At 40.2% G+C, this 19,313-nt stretch overlaps 1 protein-coding gene across 1 annotated transcript in view; it reads right to left on the minus strand.

The window, feature by feature from the left end:
* PAFAH1B1 (platelet activating factor acetylhydrolase 1b regulatory subunit 1) overlaps positions 1–15,444 on the minus strand; it is a 100,663-nt gene extending 85,219 nt beyond the window's left edge. The window contains exon 1 of the mRNA XM_032319412.1: positions 15,351–15,444. The gene's annotated coding sequence lies outside the window, so the exon portion shown is untranslated. The remainder of the gene's footprint in view (positions 1–15,350) is intronic.
* Positions 15,445–19,313: the final 3,869 nt, after the last annotated feature.

The following is a 19,313-nucleotide window of genomic DNA, read 5'->3' on the forward strand; positions in this document are numbered from 1 at the left end:
CCCTATAACCATCATCAACTCATCTTAATCATCTCCATCATCATCATAATTACAATGACACACGTTTACTGAATGTTTAGTGAGTGCCAGGTACTGTTCTAGGCTCTTCAAATGCATTAACTCATTTGATACATAACATAAAATCTGATGTAAGCTAAAACAGAGAAAAAGTAACAGATACCATAAGATTATGAACTGAAGGGAGAAGAAAATCTCTTTGAGGTGAAAAAAATTAGGAAAGTTGCCTGGAAAAGGAAAATCTGGTATGCAGATTCTAAAGACTCACAGGTCAGGGTACACATAGAGGAAAAGAGAAGGGAGTGGTACAGTGGAAACACCTTAAGGAACAGGAAGTATCTTCATAAGACAGAATTACAGGATACATGGCAAGAAGTAAGAAAAAGGATGAAAAGATGAGCCAGGACACAAGAAAAGTCCTTGAGTGCCTAATTAGGATTAAGCTGGCATCTATTAAATAGCATGTTTCCAGCAATGTACCATTTGCATTTTTGTGTATTGCTCATTAAAGACAGTAAAAAGCGGGGAGCCTGGGTGGCTCAGTGGGTTAAAGCCTCTGCCTTCGGCTCAGGTCATGATCCCAAGGTCCTGGGATCGAACCCCACATAGGGCTCTCTGCTCAGCAGCTTCCCCCTCTCTCTCTGCCTGCCTCTCTGCCTACTTGTGATCTCTTTCTCTGTCAAATAAATAAAATCTTAAAAAAAAAAAAGACAGTAAAAAGCTGATTTTTGACAAAGTGACTTCAGAACTGTGGTTCAGGAAGATTAATCTGGCTGCTTTATGTAGTATCTAACATAATTCCTCTTATTCTCTCCTATGGCTAACACCCAGTTTCCCAATTTTACCCAGACACCTAAGCTACAAATCTGAGATGTCTTCTAATACTTCCCTCTCCCCATCGCACTACTCATTCACAGGTCTACCTCCTAAAACTTTCTCTCATCAGCAACCTTCGTTGTTATGATCTTATTTCAAGCACTAATCATTCTTTCCTGAAAGTCTCCCAACTTTTAAACTCCAATCTATATCCCTCACTGCCTCCCATTTAAACTATCTAACATACACATCTGATCATAATGCTCATCTTTGTTTGGAACTGTTTGTTGACTTCCAAACTGCCTACCATATGTATATATATATATATATATATATAGAGAGAGAGAGAGAGAGAGAGAGAGAGAGAGACTGACCATAATTTATTTACAAAGTCTATCAGTCTGGCTCATATGTACCTTTACACTCTCACAGCCATACATACCCTACAAATCCCCTCTGCTGAACTACTTTCCAGCATACACATTAATAGTTTTTTATGCTTTTGTAGCTGTGTATGTTGCTGTTCTCTCTACTTAAAATAACCTTCCCCCATGTCCACTCCAATTATTCATTTAAGAGTCTGTTTAAGTAACATCCTTCTCAACTGTCTTTAGTGGCCAGAGATCTGGTGGCCCTGCAATAGCCTAGGTGACAGATATCATACACAATGTACACCACTATAATCCAGGACCCAGATTTTAAATACTACATAAGGAAGGAAAAAAAAAAAAACCCACAAACTATATAAGGACACTGAATTTCCTATCCATTTAATTATATCACTAAGAATCCAAAGAAAATTCAAATCCAAAAGTTCTATTTTCAGTCAGGTCCCGCCCCCCTTTTATAAAACAATTTGAATGGTAAAACAAGAAAAAAAAAATTCATAAAATCTGACAAATCCTTACACTTGAAGCTAATATAACACTGCATGTTAACAATACTGGAATAATAAAAACAATAATAATAATAATTTAAAAAATAGCCCCCTGCCAATCTAACAAATCTAGAAATAGCAAGGGAAGCAGGGAGGTGATATTTACCTTAAAAATGAGCAAGTGATTAAATATTCTGGCTATTAAACTTTATGGCCATATTTTCATAGACAATTGGACATAACAGAATTAACAAATTTTAATGTTTTAAATGACTGAATCGTCACTTCAAAATTTTTAAAATATTACACGATGGTGCTAGTTATTATCTTTATAATCACAAATCTCAACATGAAGATATAACATAAAAAACACATAACAAAATTATTATTCAAGCTTTCTGGCTCTTTAGAACTGACCTAAATAAGAGTATTCTGCCTAAGGGTATAACCTTAAAGAGAAATTTCTCTCTAACTAGAAATAAAACAACAGCCTATTATTTTAGAGAAATTTCAAAGTATCTTAGGTCATTACTTCTCATTTTTATGGAAGCATCACAATATACCCCCAAAGCTTCAAATACCACTAGCACAGAGAATATCTAAAATCCAAAATACTTTAAAAAGTATTGCTTTAGAAAGAGTAGAAATAAAACTTTATGTGGGAGTCAACTTTTACTCTTTATTCCTCTATAACCAATTATTTTGATTTACAAAGTTTACCTCCTTAACATTTGTTTGATTATTCTCCTTTTGTCTATCCTTACCACCATCATTTCTCACTTGGACTAATTTCAACAGGTCTGCCAAAATGCATTCTTGGCCTGTTAACATTTATCCTCTACACAGCTTGCAGGGCCACCTATTTAAGATACAATCTGGACCATATCACTATTCTCCTTAACAAAACCTTCGGGGTGCCTGGGTGGTTCAGTGGGTTAAGGCCTCTGTCTTTGGCTCAGGTCATGATCCCAGAGTCCGGGGATCGAGCCCCACATCGGGCTCTCCGCTCAGCAGGGAGTCTGCTTCCTCCTCTCTCTCTCTGCCTGCCTCTCTGCCTACCTGTAATCTCTGCCTGTCAAATAAATAAATAAAAATCTTTAAAAAAAAGAAAAACCTTTATCCGCTCCCTATTTTTTATTTACTTAATTATTTATATAACACTTACTATATACTAGTCCCTGCTTTTAGGTGTTTTACAAGTGTTCATTTACTCCTCACAACGGCTTATGAGAACTTAAGTAACTAGTCTTTATAGTGTGCATATGTGTGTAAAATATAGATAACACAGTTATGTAAGCAGCAGAGCTAAAAGCTGAACCCAGCACCTGGGCTCCACAGTTGGGGCTCTTAATCACTCAATCATGCTGCCTCCCTACTTCCTAAAGTCTACCTGCTTTAAAATAGATCATATGGCCTTTGATGAGTATCTGGTGGTCCCTGCCCACGTTTCAAGTCTCATTTCTAATCAAGTTCCACTTTGCTCACACTCCAGTAACACTGAGCATCATGTAATGTAGTGTCAAGTCTTCCCTTCTCCCCACTTTGTGACCTTTATGATTCTACTTCTGCTGTTCCCAGTTTGGAGCACCTTCTAGTACTTCAGCCTGGTTCCTACAACAGACTGCACTGAATACATCCCAATGACAGAATCAATTTTTGAATGCTTCATAAGGTTAGTGAACAATAAAAAACAAAAATTCCCTATTTTAATTACACTGGCAGACATATGAAATACAAAAACACCAAATGTTTCAGGTCTCAAGTCTCCAGTACACCTAACTGGTTATCCAGTTAAAACACACACAAACAGGGTGCCTGGCCAGCTCAGTTGGTTAAGCAACTGCCTGCAGCTCAGGTCATGATCCTGGAGTCCCAGGATCGAGTCCCACCATCAGGCTCCCAGTTCCACCAGGAGTCTGCTTCTCCCTCTGACCTTCTCCACTCTCATGCACTCTTTCTCTCAAAAAATAAATAAAATCTTAAAAAACACATGCGCGCACACACACACACACACACACACACACACACACCAACAACAATAACCAAAAAACCTTCCCCAACCTTGGTCCTCCTTCAACTCTTGAAGTCTATGATGGAGCCTGGAAATTTAAATTTTCAACAGATGAAAACCTACATCTGATGAGGATGGTCCATTAACGCCCTGCTTTAAAGGCCAGATCAAGGTCATCAGACCAGATCAACTCCTCTATACTAACTCATGACCCCAGCTATATTGAACTACTTGGAACTTTCCTCACCGAACAAGGTGTACTCATGAGACTGGAAACTAATCATTTTCTCTGCCTGGAACCCCAAACAATATGAAAGGATTTCTTTTAAAATGTTCAGCACCTTTGTGAAGACTTCTTTGAACAGTATGGGCCCTCATCACATGAGGTACATACTTTGATTACAGCAGTGTTATGCTACCTTTGCATATTAAGTTATGCAAAGGTAGCATACCTTCAAGGGCAGACATGACAATCATGTCTGTATACTCTGTACTTGGGATATAAATTTGTTAAAAAATGTTTGCTGGAAACTTCGATGAAAGTTTATTTTTTTAAAAGATTTGTTTTTAGAGAGAAAAAGAGTGCAAAGGGAGAGGGAGAAAAAGAATCCCAAATAGACTGCCACTGAGCATGGAGCCCATTGCAGGGCTCCATCCCACAACCCTGAGATCATGACCTGAGGCCAAAATCGAGTCAAAGACACTTAACTGACTGAGCCACCCAGGCACCCCTAAAAACAAAACAAAACAAAACACTGATGAATATTTAGAAGAGAAATACATGTAGTGGTATTGAATGTTTTTTAAATTTTTATTTATTTTTAATTTTTATTTTTTGCATGGCTTGAACTCAAACCCTGACATCAAGACCTGAGCTGAGATCAAGAGCCTAAGCCACCCAGGCACCCCAGGAGCTTTTTGGTTTTTTGTTTTTAAGTAGAAACCTAATGCAAATCTCTTACAAGTGTTACAATGGAAGGGCAAGATATAAAATGAACTGTAATAACTGCAATTCTCAAAAATAATCCTATTCTCAAATTATAAATTCTCCTTAATGTAAAATAAATCTTTCAAGACATAGTTCTACCAGTTCTGTTTTGAAAGAGTTTAATCAGTCAAAATGTTTTGTTTTCTGCTGTACTATTTAAAACTTATTATTTGGTATATTCAAATACTAGTAAAGAATCAATGACTCAGGGGCGCCTGGGTGGCTCAGTGGGTTAAGCCGCTGCCTTCGGCTCAGGTCATGATCTCAGGGTCCTGGGATCGAGTCCCGCATCGGGCTCTCTGCTCAGCAGGAAGCCTGCTTCCTTCTCTCTCTCTCTCTCTCTGCCTGCCTCTCAGTGTACTTGTAATTTCTCTCTGTCAAATAAATAAATAAAATCTTTAAAAAAAAAAAAAAAAAAAGAATCAATGACTCAGATACCCTATTTGTTTTGCTTCTCAGATCACAGCAGTCTCCCTCTAAACAAGCTCCAAAATGGGGAAATGAAGAGCTCTTCCCTAAAATCCCAACACTGAACTTTACTCTTAGAATAATTTCTAAAGGGATATATAATTCACTTAAATACATTTCTTCAAAAGCTTTCCTTGAGGGGCGCCTGGGTGGCTCAGTGGGTTAAGCCACTGCCTTCGGCTCAGGTCATGATTCCAGGGTCCTGGGATCGAGTCCCGCATCAGGCTCTCTGCTCAGCAGGGAGCCTGCTTCCTCCTCCCTCTCTCTGCCTGCCTCTCTGCCTACTTTGTGATCTCTCTCTCTGTCAAATAAATAAATAAATTCTTTAAAAAAAACCAAAAAACAAAACTTTCCTTGATCTTTGGTTTCCAAATTATAGTCACAACATAAGGATCTTAAATATCCTAAACAAAATTTTTCTGATAGTCAAAAACATAAATTGTTTTAATAAATGGGGGAGAGGGCGCCTGGGTGGCTCAGTGGGTTAAAGCCTCTGCCTTCGGCTCAGGTCATAATCCCAGGGTCCTGGGATCAAGCTCAGCATCAGGCTCTCAGCAGGGAGCCTGCTTCCTCCTCTCTCTCTCTCTGCCTGCCTCTCAGCCTACTTGTAATCTCTGCCTGTCAAATAAATAAATAAAATCTTTAAAAAAATAAAAAAAAATAAATGGGGGAGAGATTAATCTGTTTTACAGAAAAACTCCAATTAACATGTGTAAACACTGCCCCCCACCCCAAACACTGACCTTGACTAGCTTCCAAAGGATAAAGTAGGAGAAAGAAAAACAGTAACCTTAGGGTATAGAGAAAACTGGAACATACTATGTAAACTTAAATGATGAAGGTTAACACCACCCATGATATTTTGTGTGTATCATATAGCCCTAGATGATAGAATGAGAAGTACACTTCACCCTGTGATATTTCTTCCCAAAACCCTTCACCCCAGTCTACTGAAAAAAACACCACACAAACCCAGTTTGGGAGACATTTTACTGGATACCTGATGAGTACTACTCAAGACTCTCAGGGTAGGGAGCCTGGGTGACTCAGTCGTTAAGCCTCTGCCTTCAGCTCAGATCATGTTCCCAAGGGTCCTGGGATCAAGCCCCACATCGGGCTCCCTGCTCGTGGGGATACTGCTTCTCCCTCTCCCACTCCCCCTGCTTGTGTTCCTTCTCTCGCTGTGTCTCTCTCTAATAAATAAAATCTAAAAAGGAAAAAAAAAAAAAAAGACTGTCAGGATAATAAAAAACAAGGAACCAAGAAACTGTCACAAACCAGAGAAGACTACAGAAGTATAACCAAATGTTGGGGTGCCTGGGTGGCTCAGTGGGTTAGGCCGCTGCCTTCGGCTCAGGTTATGATCTCACGGTCGTGGGATCGAGTCCCGCATCGGGCTCTCTGCTCAGCGGGGAGCCTGCTTCCTCCTCTCTCGCTCTGCCTGCCTCTCTGCCTACTTGTAATCTCTCTCTGTCAAATAAATAAATAAAATCTTAAAAAAAAAAAAAAAAAAGAAGTATAACCAAATGTATTATGGTACCCTGGGATGGATCTAGAACAGAAAGAGGACATTAATGGAAAAACTAGTCAAATACAGATAATGTCTGGAGTATAGATAACAGTAAATACCAAGACAGACAAATGTAACTCAAAAATATAAGATGTTAACAATGGGAAAAATTGGGTTCAGGGTGTATGTACTCCGAACTATCTTTACAACTTGTCTGTAAATTGAAACGATTCCAAAATAAAAACTAATAAATAATTTTTTTTAAAAAAGGAAAATGTGGAATTATTTAAATTAGTAATATTTAAAAGTATAAAAATGTTCTGATTGTTAAAATAAAAATGTAAACCATACATTACAGTTTAAATAAAATGCTTATTTGTGGGGCGCCTGGGTGGCTCAGTTGGTTGGGCAACTGCCTTCAGTTCAGGTCATGATCCTGGAGTCCCGGGATCAAGTCTCACATCGGGCTCCCAGCTCCACGGGGAGCTCTCCCTCTGACCTTCTCCCCTCTCGTGCTCTCTCTCTTACTCTTTCTCTCTCAAATAAATAAAAATTTTTTAAAAAATTCTTATTTGCAACATACTTTTATATTAAAACAATGAATTATTCCATTTGGCACTGGTTTACATCTTTGCCTATTAAGAAAATTCAAGGGGCGCCTGGGTGGCCTAGTTGAGCATGGGACTCTTGATTTTGGCTCAGGTCATGATCTCAGGGTAGTGAAATCAAGCCTGCCTTCGTCAGGCTCCAAACTCCGTGTGGCGTCAGCTTCAGATTCTCTTTCCCTCTCCCTCTGCACATGCCTCTCTAAATAAAGAAAGAAAGAAAGGAAGGAAGAAAGTCTTTTAAAAAACAAAAACAAAAACAAAAAAAACCTCTGAAGAGATCACTGGTTTCAGATACACATAATGGATTGTGGGGGGGCCCACGGGGAGGATTCCTAATACTAATTCTTTTTTTTTTTTTTAAGATTTTATTTATTTATTTGACAATGACACAGCAATAGAGGGGATACAAGCAGGGGAAGTGGGAGAGGGAGAAGCAGGTTTCCCTGCCAAGCAGGTGCCCCCTTAATACTAATTCTTAAAAAATACACTTAAGGGGTACCTAGGGAGGGCTCAATCAGTTAAGTGTCATTTGGGCTCAGATCATGATCTTAGGGTCCTGGGATCAACCCTAGCATCAGGCTCTCTGCTCAGTGGGAGTCTGCTTGGGATTCTCTCTTCTCCCTCCGTCCCTCCCCACCCCTGCCCCACACACACCCCCCTCTCTCTCTAAAATAAATAAATCTTACAAAAAAAAAAAAAAAAAGAAATACACTTAAAAATTTAAAAAGCTACTCTATTAAGGGGCACACCTGGATGGCTCAGTTGGTTAAGCATGACTTTGGCTCAGGTCATGATTTCAGGGCCCTGGGATCAACCTCGCATCCAGCTCCCTGCTCAGCTGGGAGTCTGCTTGTTCCTCTGCCCCTCCCCCCCACTCCATGGGGGGGGTCACAATGTGTGTGCAAGCTCTCTCTTTCTCAAATCAATAAAATCTTTTTAAAAAACCACTATGTTAATATAGTAATGACTATTTGATTAAACTGTACGTTAAATTTTCCTTAAAAAAATCTTTAATGGGACGCGCCTGGGTGGCTCAGTGGGTTAAAGCCTCTGCCTTCGGTTCGGGTCATGATCCCAGGGTCCTGGGATGGAGCCCCGAGCCCCGCATCAGTCTCTCTGTTCAGCAGGGAGCCTGCTTCCTCCTCTCTCTCTGCCTGCCTCTTTGCCTACTTGAGATCTCTGTCTGTCAAATAAATAAATAAAATCTTTTACAAAAAGAAATCATTTACTGAAGGATTTACAGGACATTCATCATTCAGTAGTAGCCATTATTCTCTGAATTAGATACTACCAACATTATCTATTTACAGATAAGGAAGCTGAAGCTTCTGCTCAAAGAACATAGTGGGCAAATTGTGGAATTAGGACTACTAAAGTAGTCATATATGGTTTTAGTCAATAGCTTAATTTGTTTTCTGTGATAATGCTGAATGTGTAACTCCCCTGCTTAAAAAATAAAAATTAGCAACAAAAAAAACAAATAATCAATAAAACTGACTCATCTTCACTTTCCCTTCTTTGACAGTAAGCGTATTTTTTCTTCAAATTTTTATTTTTTTTATTTATTTAAGTAATCTCTACAACCCAATGTGGGGCTCAAACTCATGACACCAAAATCAAGATTCACACACTCTTGTAACTGAGCCAGCCAGCCTCCTGCAGTCAGCATATTTTTGAGAAAATAAAAACAAATACAAAAAGATGAATAAAATATGCCTTAAGCATACAGAGCACTAATATCACAAAACATATCTTTCTATCTTTGCCAAAGACATAAAGTAGATTAATCAATATGCAAAATCTTAATAAACATGAAATTCTGTATGCCTTTAAAAATTGAAGACCTTGAAAATTTCCCAGATTCTTAACTTCACTGTTACCAAAAGACAGTCTCTCTGAAAATTTTTAAAGTTTTTTTTAAAAATTTTATTTATTTAGGGGCGCCTGGGTGGCTCAGTGGGTTAAAGCCTCTACCTTTGGCTCAGGTCATAATCCCAGGGTCCTGGGATTGAACCCCACATCAGGATATCTGCTCAACAGGGAGACTGCTTCTTCCTCTCTCTCTGTCTCTCTGCCTACTTGTGATCTCTGTATGTCAAATAAATAAATAAAATCTTTTTAAAAATTTTTATTTATTTATTTGACAGGGAGAGAGAGAGAAATCACAAGTAGGCAGAGCAACAGGCGGGGGGGGGGGGGGGGGGGGGGAGATGGGGGGGTGGAGCAGGCTCCCCGCTGAGCAGAGAGCCCAATGCACTCAATCTCAGACCCTGATATCATGACCTGAGCCGAGGACAGAGGCTTAACCCACTGAGCCACCCAAGGGCCCCTCTCTGAAAATTTGTTAACAGCCTTAGTTAAATGTCAATAATTCTTGACAACAAGTTAAGAGTTCAAGAACAGATAATCACAATGAAAAATAAAACAAGATGCAAATGTAATGCATTCAGGTGGATTAATTCACTTCTTATGGATGAGAATTTTGTGGCCCTGATGCAAGTATGTCAGCAGTGTGACCCTATTCCCTCAAACAACATAAAATCTCTCTCTTTTTTTTAAGATTTTATTTGTTTATTTGACAGAGCTCACAAGTAGGCTGAGAGGCAGGCAGAGAGAAAGTAGGGAGGGGTGCAGGGAAGCAGGCTCCCTGCAGAGCAGAGAGCCCGATGCGGGGCTCGATCCCAGGATGCTGGGATCACGACCTGAGCCGAAAGCAGAGGCTTTTAACCCACTGAGCCACCCAGGCGCCCCCAACATAAAATCTCTTTAAAGTAAGAACACTTCTTCTCCCTTCACCTCAATTCCTGAAAGATCACTGGAAGTCAGCTATTACAAAAAACTATAGCATAGCACATATTCTTTCACATAACCCTGGATTCAATCTATTACAACAAGTATTTATTTACTCACCAATACTACTTATGCAGATTTGCTTAAATATTTATATTCAATATTAATCTATTAACACTTGCTTATTAATACTACCAGTATGTATGCAACAAGTATTTATTTACTTACTAATACTACTGTAAAGCAGTATTAGGAACTCTCTGGTAGTCCGTATTCAAATGCCTAACGCCTTATTCAAGCAAAACAGCTAACAATACAGGACTGTATGTTAATAAATGCCAATTTAAATGATGCAGGCAATAAATGCTCATGGATTTTCACCATTTATTTTTTTAAAGATTTTATTTATTTGACAGACAGAGATCACAAGAGGCAGACAGAGAGATAGAGGGAAGCAGGCTCCCTGCTGAGCAGAGAGCCTGATGCGGGGCTCGATCCCAAGACCCCGGGATCACGACCTGAGCCGAAGGCAGAGGCTTTAACCCACTGAGCCACCCAGGCGCCCCAATTTTCACCATTTTAGGAAAGAAATTCACAAACACAAGAATAGTCATAAAAAGGGTCCGTTTTGTCAAAAGAATGAGGAATCATGCAAGGCAATACCTAAGTGGTTTAACGCCTAGATTTACTTCAATCTAGCTGCTATCCCAACATATGACCTCAGGAAAAGACAGTCTCTAAATTTTAGTTTTGTCACCCATAAAAATACCAATCTGCCCCAAAAGGTAGCAGAACAAATGAAAATGAATAACAAGTTCAATGTATTTACAAAGCTCCAGGGAAATGTTTATGACAATGTTAAATGACAGTAACTTTAGAGGATATCTTTCCAGAAGTATCCTTAATGCACAGACCAATCCTACCTACGAATGTAACAACCAAAAGCCACCATCTTTTAAAGAGAAAACAATAAATCAAAATAATAAGCACTTATGATGTCTGCATCCACTGAGTATAAGCATTTCACAAATACCAATTAAATCTAACTGCCATGGCAAGGTTAAAAATTACACAATAGTAGTTCAGACACACAAACCAAGATTCTATTTAAATAACTACCTGAAAATGTCATGCCAAACTAGCAACAAAGCTAAAACAATCCAAAAAGCCTTAATTTAAGTAGTTGACTATTAGGCTCATATTAAAGCATCTTTTTTCAATAAGTACAGATTTCTCAAAACACTTGGCCTTTAGCAACTAGGATTCACTCTACAGCTAAACATCTTCAAGGAAACAGGTTTTCACCTTTTTTTTTCCTTTATCTTTTCAGAACTCATTGCATTCCATTAGTTTAATTTTAAATAGAGCAACATTTTAAGTAAAAACAAAACAATTACAGTCCTACTGTAGAAGACTTAAGAACAGTGACAAAGAATTTCCACTTCACTTTTAACTATTTCTCTCTTTCCAACATACATGAAAACAGGCTACCTGTCACAATGAAGTATTTTCAAACAGAGACTTTGAAGCAAATTAAAAAATCTCTTTTAGGACCACAGCAGACATGGCCAGCTCAGTTTAAAACCAACTGAGCCTTATGTCCCTTTGGCAAAAGAGTATGTGACTCACTACTATAGAACTCAATGGAAAGAATTGGAAAATTCATTCTGGTTGCCCTAAGATTTTCCTTTGAGTTTGTTTTTTAAAGACACCTCCATATACTAACATTGTCAACTTCCATAGTTTCTATGGCTTGTTTATAAAGATGACTAAGTTGTGAGTAAGATGAGCCATATGAAAACAAAAAGTAAGGTCCTATTTTTTTCTTGAGTACCTAAAATACGAGCCACAAGGTGTATATATGCAAATATGTGTAATACACATTGGCATTCATATTATTTAATACATAAAAGAAAAACATTTACATTGAAAAAATAAAATAGAGACAATGAAACATGGAAGTTCTAGCTAGAGAGAGAAGTCATGATACTGATTTTTTCCTTCCAGAAACATCTCCAAATTTCCAATATACTAAAATTATTTTAATTGGAAAAATGGATACCAAATAATTCTACTAAAAAATTGAAATCTATGCCAATCTCATTAAAAATTTTATAAACAGGGGTGCCTGGGTGGCTCAGTGGGTTAAAGCCTCTGCCTTCGGCACAGGTCATGATCCCAGGGTCCTGGGATCGCCCCGCATCGGGCTCTCTGTACAGCGGGGAGCCTGCTTCCCTTCCTATCTCTCTCTCTGCCTGCCTCTCTGCCTACTTGTATCTCTGTAAAAAAAAAAAATAATAAAATAAATTATAAATACAGGATTATGAAGAATTTTAAAAACTGATCTCCAAACTAAGCAAAAGATCCTGTCATGTGTATCAGAAACATCCACATATACATATTTGGAACTAAAGCTCTCTTAAACCAAATTATTTTACGCTCCTGATCAATGAATAGTCTACTGAAAAAAATCAACACTCTTACTGCACTTTTATACCTTAAAATAGTAAGATGGAAATATGTGACATAAAGTAGTGAATTACCATTCCCTACCTCACTCATTCCTCAACATATGAACTCTTCTACCTTCTGATCACATTAAAATAAAAAAAGTGTGAAAATATATCATACACTGACAAACAGTCTTAAATCTCATCAAAATCACATTTACCACGTGAATCTGACATTCTTTTGAAGATATCTATTTACATGAATGCTTGATGCAAGACACTAAAGTGACCTACCCTCTCTATGGTAGAACCTTACAAAAGGTCCCTTTCAAGGAACAACACAAGAAGAAAACCTTTATAAATAGCCTTTAACACAAATTATCTTATCTTTTTTACTCATCTTTGATATTATTAAAAAATAAGATTTACTGTTTCAATCCAAACTAAAGTAAAAGAAAACAACTATAGTATTCTCATTTAGATTTTTGCCATATTTTCAGTTACTATTTCTTGCCAAATATTTCCGGCATTCGTTAACTTACACTTAACTTGACTAAAATAATAAAAAAAAAATTAACACAGGTTGTCTATATATGTGTGTATGTATACACAAATACAGAAAGACAATAAGTGTCCCTGTTTTAGGGCAGGGACATTGCTTTTTACCCCCATCATTCAATACCCACCTTGCAAAAATGGTGGAAACTAAAAGCATCAGATTTTAAAATTTACTACAGAGAAATGCCTTTGTTGTAGCACCAATTAGTATAAAATAACCTTACAAAACATAAGCAGAAGAAAAATGCTATGAAAGGGCAATCTAGCATTTCACAGCTTCTGCTCTCTTACTCCACCCAGTCTCCTCAGCTCAATGGCTGTTCACAGCATCCACAAATATTAGCCCATTTTTAAAAGGGGAGGGGATAGGTACCAAAATAGGGTTATCTCTATCAAAATCAATACATACAGAAATATCTCATAAAAAAATTGGGTTTCTTTCTCTAAATTATAAAACAAATTTAAAAATAACAGCTTCAAATTTGTTTTAAGAGATCCTCCCCTTCTGAACAATCCAAACAATGATCATTTATAATAAGACATGAAAGAATAAATCACCCTAAAGACAGATTACACTTATGCTTTAATAAAAACTGCAATTTGCAATTGCCAGTTATTTTGCAAAACTGTGTCTTGAAAGACACCCATGAGAGATTAAAAGCTAGCTGATGTCTTAGAAGCAAATCAGAATTTTTTAAGTAAAAGCTTTTTATATATTCAATATTATATCACTGCCAAAATATCCAGGCAGGAAATTTTCCAGATTAAGAAACCTTAAAGCAATCAAGCCCTGCTGCAGAAAAAAACAAACAAACAAACAAACAAACAAACAAAACAAAACAAAAAAAAATTTTTTAAGCAAATACTACTGTGGCAAAAGAGGAGGGATGACATTACTGGTATGAAAGGCCCAAGCTCTTTCCTCCGCCCTAGTCTCAAGATGAAATTCACACAAAACAACCCACTTCCCAATAAAAACAGAATTACCAAAAATGGCATATATTTTTTGTTTAGCCTTTAAAACGTTATGAATCTCCAGGACTACGTGCTGAAATAGAGGTCGGGATAACAGTAATATCTTTATTCTCTCCCGATTGCCTCTAAGGAAGGGGGGGGGGGTACCTTGGCATGACATCGCCCACTGAGAATGAAACCACAAATCTGGTTCTTCTCTTCAAAAGCACAAATTCTTAACCAAAAGGTTGATGTAATTTGGACCCAAACCCCAACCCCAAAAGAAAATTTCCTGCCCTCCTCCCGGGGAGTTTCTTGCTAAGTCACTGAAGAAAGGCAGAAAAACAAATAAAGCCAAGGCACCTTGCTTGCTCTCTTATCTATAATACTGAAAACCTACTCCACTTCTCTACTGCTTAGAGAGACAGAGAGTTAAAATTTGCCCACCAGCTCAAAGACATTTTCTATTTTTTTCACCTGGGAGACTAAAGAAGGCACTGCGTTTCCTAAAGGAGTGGGGAGATAAGATGAAGGGGAATGGCTGAGGGCCTCGAAGCTGTCTTACAACGTCAAAAGGCAACTCCCGTCTCAGGAGCCAGTGGCAGAAAAGAAAAACCTGCCAGATTCGGTGGGTGGATGCTGCGGATGGTTCGGTGGGTCGGCCGCTCCTCTGGAGAGGGTGTAGAGCCTGGACCACCGCACAGAGGGACCAGTGAAGGGCTGGGCCATCCTCCTCAGATCAACCCCATCCTAAGGACAGGTGGGGGACGGAACGCCTGAAGGCCTGTGGGTGCCAAGGCCGCGCGGAGCTGAGCGCAGTCCCCGAGCCGCCAACTCCGGGTGGGGTGGGGACTGCGGAGCTCGCCTTCCGCGGCCAGGGAGAAGAGGGCCAAACCCTTTCCCCAAGATCAGACAGCGACCTGCTCTCCACGCCCTTCCTACCCAAGAATACTTTTCTTGCTAAGTCACTGAGGGAGGAGGGCGATCTCTTCCCGGGGAGGGCCGCGGGTGGAGTCGCGGCGACTCCGGCACCCCCGAACCCGGGCCGGGGAAGGAGGGGAGCAAGGGCAGCGCCCTCCCCGGCCTGTCCCCCCTCCTCCCGTGTCTCTCACTCAACGGCCGTCGCGGCCGCCATTTTGAGAGCGAGGAGAGAAGAAGAAGGAGGAGGCGGCGGCAGGGGGAGGGGAGAATGGGAGGGAGGGGACCGGCGCAGCCACCTCGTCAGGCCGCCCGGCCCGGCCCGCAGCCGCCCGAGCGCTGTGGAGAAGACAGAGAGGAGGGCGCAGACCCTCGCCGCCTTACCGGAGCGCTGCACCGCCGCCTCCGCAGGGCCTCTTCCGTCCTTCACTCCCATCCACCGGCGGGGGAGGGGGAGAGGGAGAGGGAAGGGAGGAAGGAGGGAGGGAGGGAAGGAGGGAGGGGGAGGATGGCGCGCTGGGCCCGGTCCCGGGAAGGGGGAGGGGAGGGGAGCGGGCGGGCTCCTCAGCCGTTCCGGGGCTCGAGCCCAAGCTTGGCGCTCGCGGTTTCTCTCGCTCGCGCCCGAGCTCTCCTCCTTCTCTTTCTCGCTCCTTGGGCTCCGGGATCGCTGCTCGTTCGCTCGCTCACTCGCTATCTCAGTAGCCGGACTCCGCCGCCGCCCCGCCGCTCCAGCTCCGTCTGTCACAGGAGCTGCCCCAACGCCCTGACGTCACCGCGCCGCCGCTGCCGCCGCCGCCGCCGCCGCCGCCCCAAACCCGCGGGGATGAGAGGGGGGGGGGGGGCCGGGAGCGGAGAGGGCTGCGGCGCATGCGCCGGCCTGGGCCGGGCCCTAAGCCGCGCAGCCTTCCGCTTAGCGGGCGGGTGTGCGATGCAGTTTGGCGGTACAGAGTGGCGGTCTGTCGAGTTTGCGCAGGAGGTGCGCCTTCTCGCGTTCTGCTCGCCTCTGTAATCTTGGGTTCCTTTTTCCTAGACTCGCGTCTGACGGTTCAGGGACCTCATGAATTCCGGCTCTGTTCACCTCCCCGCCCTGCTTTTGCCCACAAACAGAGCTGTCCCCGTTTCTCCCGGCCAACAGCGGGGACCCGTTGGGACCCGTGGATTGCGGGCCCCGATGGGCTTCAGAATAAAGTGGAGCTCGGGCCAAGCTACGTCCGGCCTTCGGCTTTATTTCCCAGTTTGGTGGGGGCGAAGAGGAGGGAAGTCTATTGGATTGGTTTGGAGAGAGGAGCTGTTGAGGTTAAAAGGCTGATGGAAAGCCCAATTGTTTCATTTTTTATTACAGATCTTTAATTTGGAGGATTCGCTTTTAGACATGATTCAGCTATTCTTTTCCTTAGTCACACACACGTTTGAGACACTTGAAGTCTCAAAACTGACCCCCAAAGAAAGACCTGGAACTGTAATCTCAGAAGGTGCTCACGCCTTCGTGTGTGTGCGTGTGTGTGTGTGTGTGTGTGTGTTTGGTAAATTATAGGTTAATATACTAATGACGAATAAGTCTTGCGGATTTGCAGTCTATTTATTCCACACAGAGCTATTTGATTTAAAACAGGCCAGATTTATATTGCACTGTATGTTAACTAAAATTGAAAATAAAATAAAATGGGCTTAATTTGAAGTTCTGAACTTTTCAATATGGAACAGTCCCTTAATAAAAGGTATCTAGTGTGATTATCTATCTATTAAGTTTATATTGTCCAAGGAAACTCGTTTCCTAAAACGTAGGTTTAGGCTTATGTTTATTGATTTTATTAATTCCCTTTATGTAGGTAAATGCATACACTGACCTTAAGAAGCAGCTGGGTTAATGAAAGAGAGGACTTGGGCATGAATCCTGGATCAGCCATTTACCGGAAGTGCAACCTTGGCTAAATTACTCTCTGACCTAGGTTTCTCCATAAAACAGACCTAATAAATAGCCAGCTTACAAGGCTTCTGTGAGAAATGGAGAGATGATGCTGCATTTGTGATATATAGTACCTTAGTGGGGAATCCTAGGTAATCATGTAACCATTTCTGCTGCCTGATACCAAAGCAAGTTTCCTTTTCCAGAGAAAGATTGTCTCTATCCCTGAAGGTGTTCAGGAGGAGCATGAGTGAGGGATGGTTGTCTGGAGGGCTTGGGTTTTTCTTTACCAAGGCAGGGAAGGAAATCAAAAGGTCTCTGGAAGGTCTTTTTCAGGTTTACAGCTTTGGAATTCTTAAGTTGGACAAAGACAACAAGAGGAGGCACAGAGGTTTGGTCTGTGCTGTGTCCCCTAACAGTCAGTAAACATGAAATAAATTAACCTTTCTTGTTCTAAGAATCTACCTTTGGTTCATTTTTACCTTTTAAAATATTTATTGTTGGGGACACCTGGGTGGCTCAGTTGGTTTGACGACTGCCTTCGGCTCAGGTCATGATCCTGGAGTCCCGGGATCGAGTCCTGCATCGAGCTCCCAGCTCCATGGGAAGTCTGCTTCTCTCTCTGACCTTCTCCTCGTTCATGCTCTCTCTCACTGTCTCTCTCTCAAGTAAATAAATAAAATCTTTAAAAAAAAATTTATTGTTGTGTGATATCACACTCCCTGGTATTTAATCAGCTGAGTAAATCAGTTATTTTTAAAATGAATGTTCCAAAAGCCAACAGAATTACCCAGAAAGAAATCAGAATCACATTGATAAACACTGATTTAAGACAAATAGGTAGTAGTGATTGCTGTAAACCTTGAGCTCATGGACTCATGTATTTAGAATCTTTAAAATCTGTTTTTATGTGATTACACGATAAATTGAGATCAGCTTTTATTTCTGTAGCACTCCTTTAAAGTACAAACCCCCTTGGGAGGAATGTATAAAAACTTTCCTTGGATTATAATTTTTCCAAATGGAAATGAAACTGTGTTATATGCCTAACTTGATGTGGAGTGATGTGTTATGGTTCTGTGCACTTTCTTTTCAGTTGCTCAAATGATAGATCCATCTTAATAAACACTTGTCTTTTAAGAATGGAGAATCAGGACATCTATGCCATCCATCATAATTCATAAGGATTACTAGAATCTACTACATCTATCCAGAAAACATTTAATAATGAATATTGTGGATGATGTTTCTTGAGAAAAGAGTAAGTATAAACATCGATTTGACTTACCACAATTTAACAATCTCCCCATTCATTTGAATTGCAGATCTTTGTTTTTTCAGCAGACATTTTCAAAATGGAAACATTTGTTTCAATTGCTGCAGTAAAATTAGTGTTAGTTTAAACAATTCTGCAAATAAGCTGACTGGAAGAAACACTCCAAAAATACTATTGGGGAGAGGACAAAATGTCTTCTAAAATCTGTTTACAATGAGCACAAATTTTTTTCTTTTTTTAAATTATTACTTGTATTATCACTTTTTAATTCCACTATAGTTAACATACAGTGTTATATTGGTTTCAGTTATAACAATTAGCACAAATGTTAAAACTTTGTTTTGAGAATTAAACTGCCCTTTGTTTATAGGCAAAGACACATTGTTGTATGTTCATATCTGATAGAAAGCAATTAGCAAATGGTGAGAAGATAGCTTTCAGGTATACAATTTATGTGAATCAAAGTCCCATCAGAAAACCATGACCCAACTGGCAAGAGACTCACTGTAGGAGATTTTAGCTAATTAATTTGTGTACCTGCGTTTCTCCAAAGCATGGGCATGTCAGTGAGGGCAGGTCCAACTAAACCAGTCATTCTTCATCTCAGCATCATGACATCCTCATGTGTCACAAACATTGGGAAGCCATAGAAACAAAGACTATAAGGTGAAACTCTCAACCCAGACATAGAAAAAATGTTTACAAGCTGCACTTTGTAATCTGAAAACTTTTAAAATATATAGAGAAAAATAATTTGTAAAATGCTAACATAAAGAAACAATACAAAAGGACATGTCAAATTCATTCTAGATGTCACCACCATAGACCATGAGGAAAGTAAAACAAGCTTTCTTCTTTTTATGTCTGTGTGTACACCTAGTAGAGTAAAAGATTCTGAGAGGACTCAAAGAAGGCTTTATGGGGGAGGTGATTTAAAGCAGACCTTTAAAAAATGGCTAGAATTTTAATTCACTCATTCACCAAATATTTATTGAGTTCCTTCTATGTACCAGACACAATGAAGAGAACAAATAGAATCCCTGAGGTCATGGAGTTCGTATTCCAGTAGAAGCCACAGGAAAAAAGGTGACAAAACTATGATGGCAATAAACAATATTGAAGTGAAAAAATAGGAGAGACTGCACTAGTGAGGGTAGTAAGAGAA

This window comes from Mustela erminea, chromosome 18 (assembly GCF_009829155.1).
Source record: "Mustela erminea isolate mMusErm1 chromosome 18, mMusErm1.Pri, whole genome shotgun sequence".
In the NCBI taxonomy this organism is placed as follows: Eukaryota; Metazoa; Chordata; class Mammalia; order Carnivora; family Mustelidae; genus Mustela; species Mustela erminea.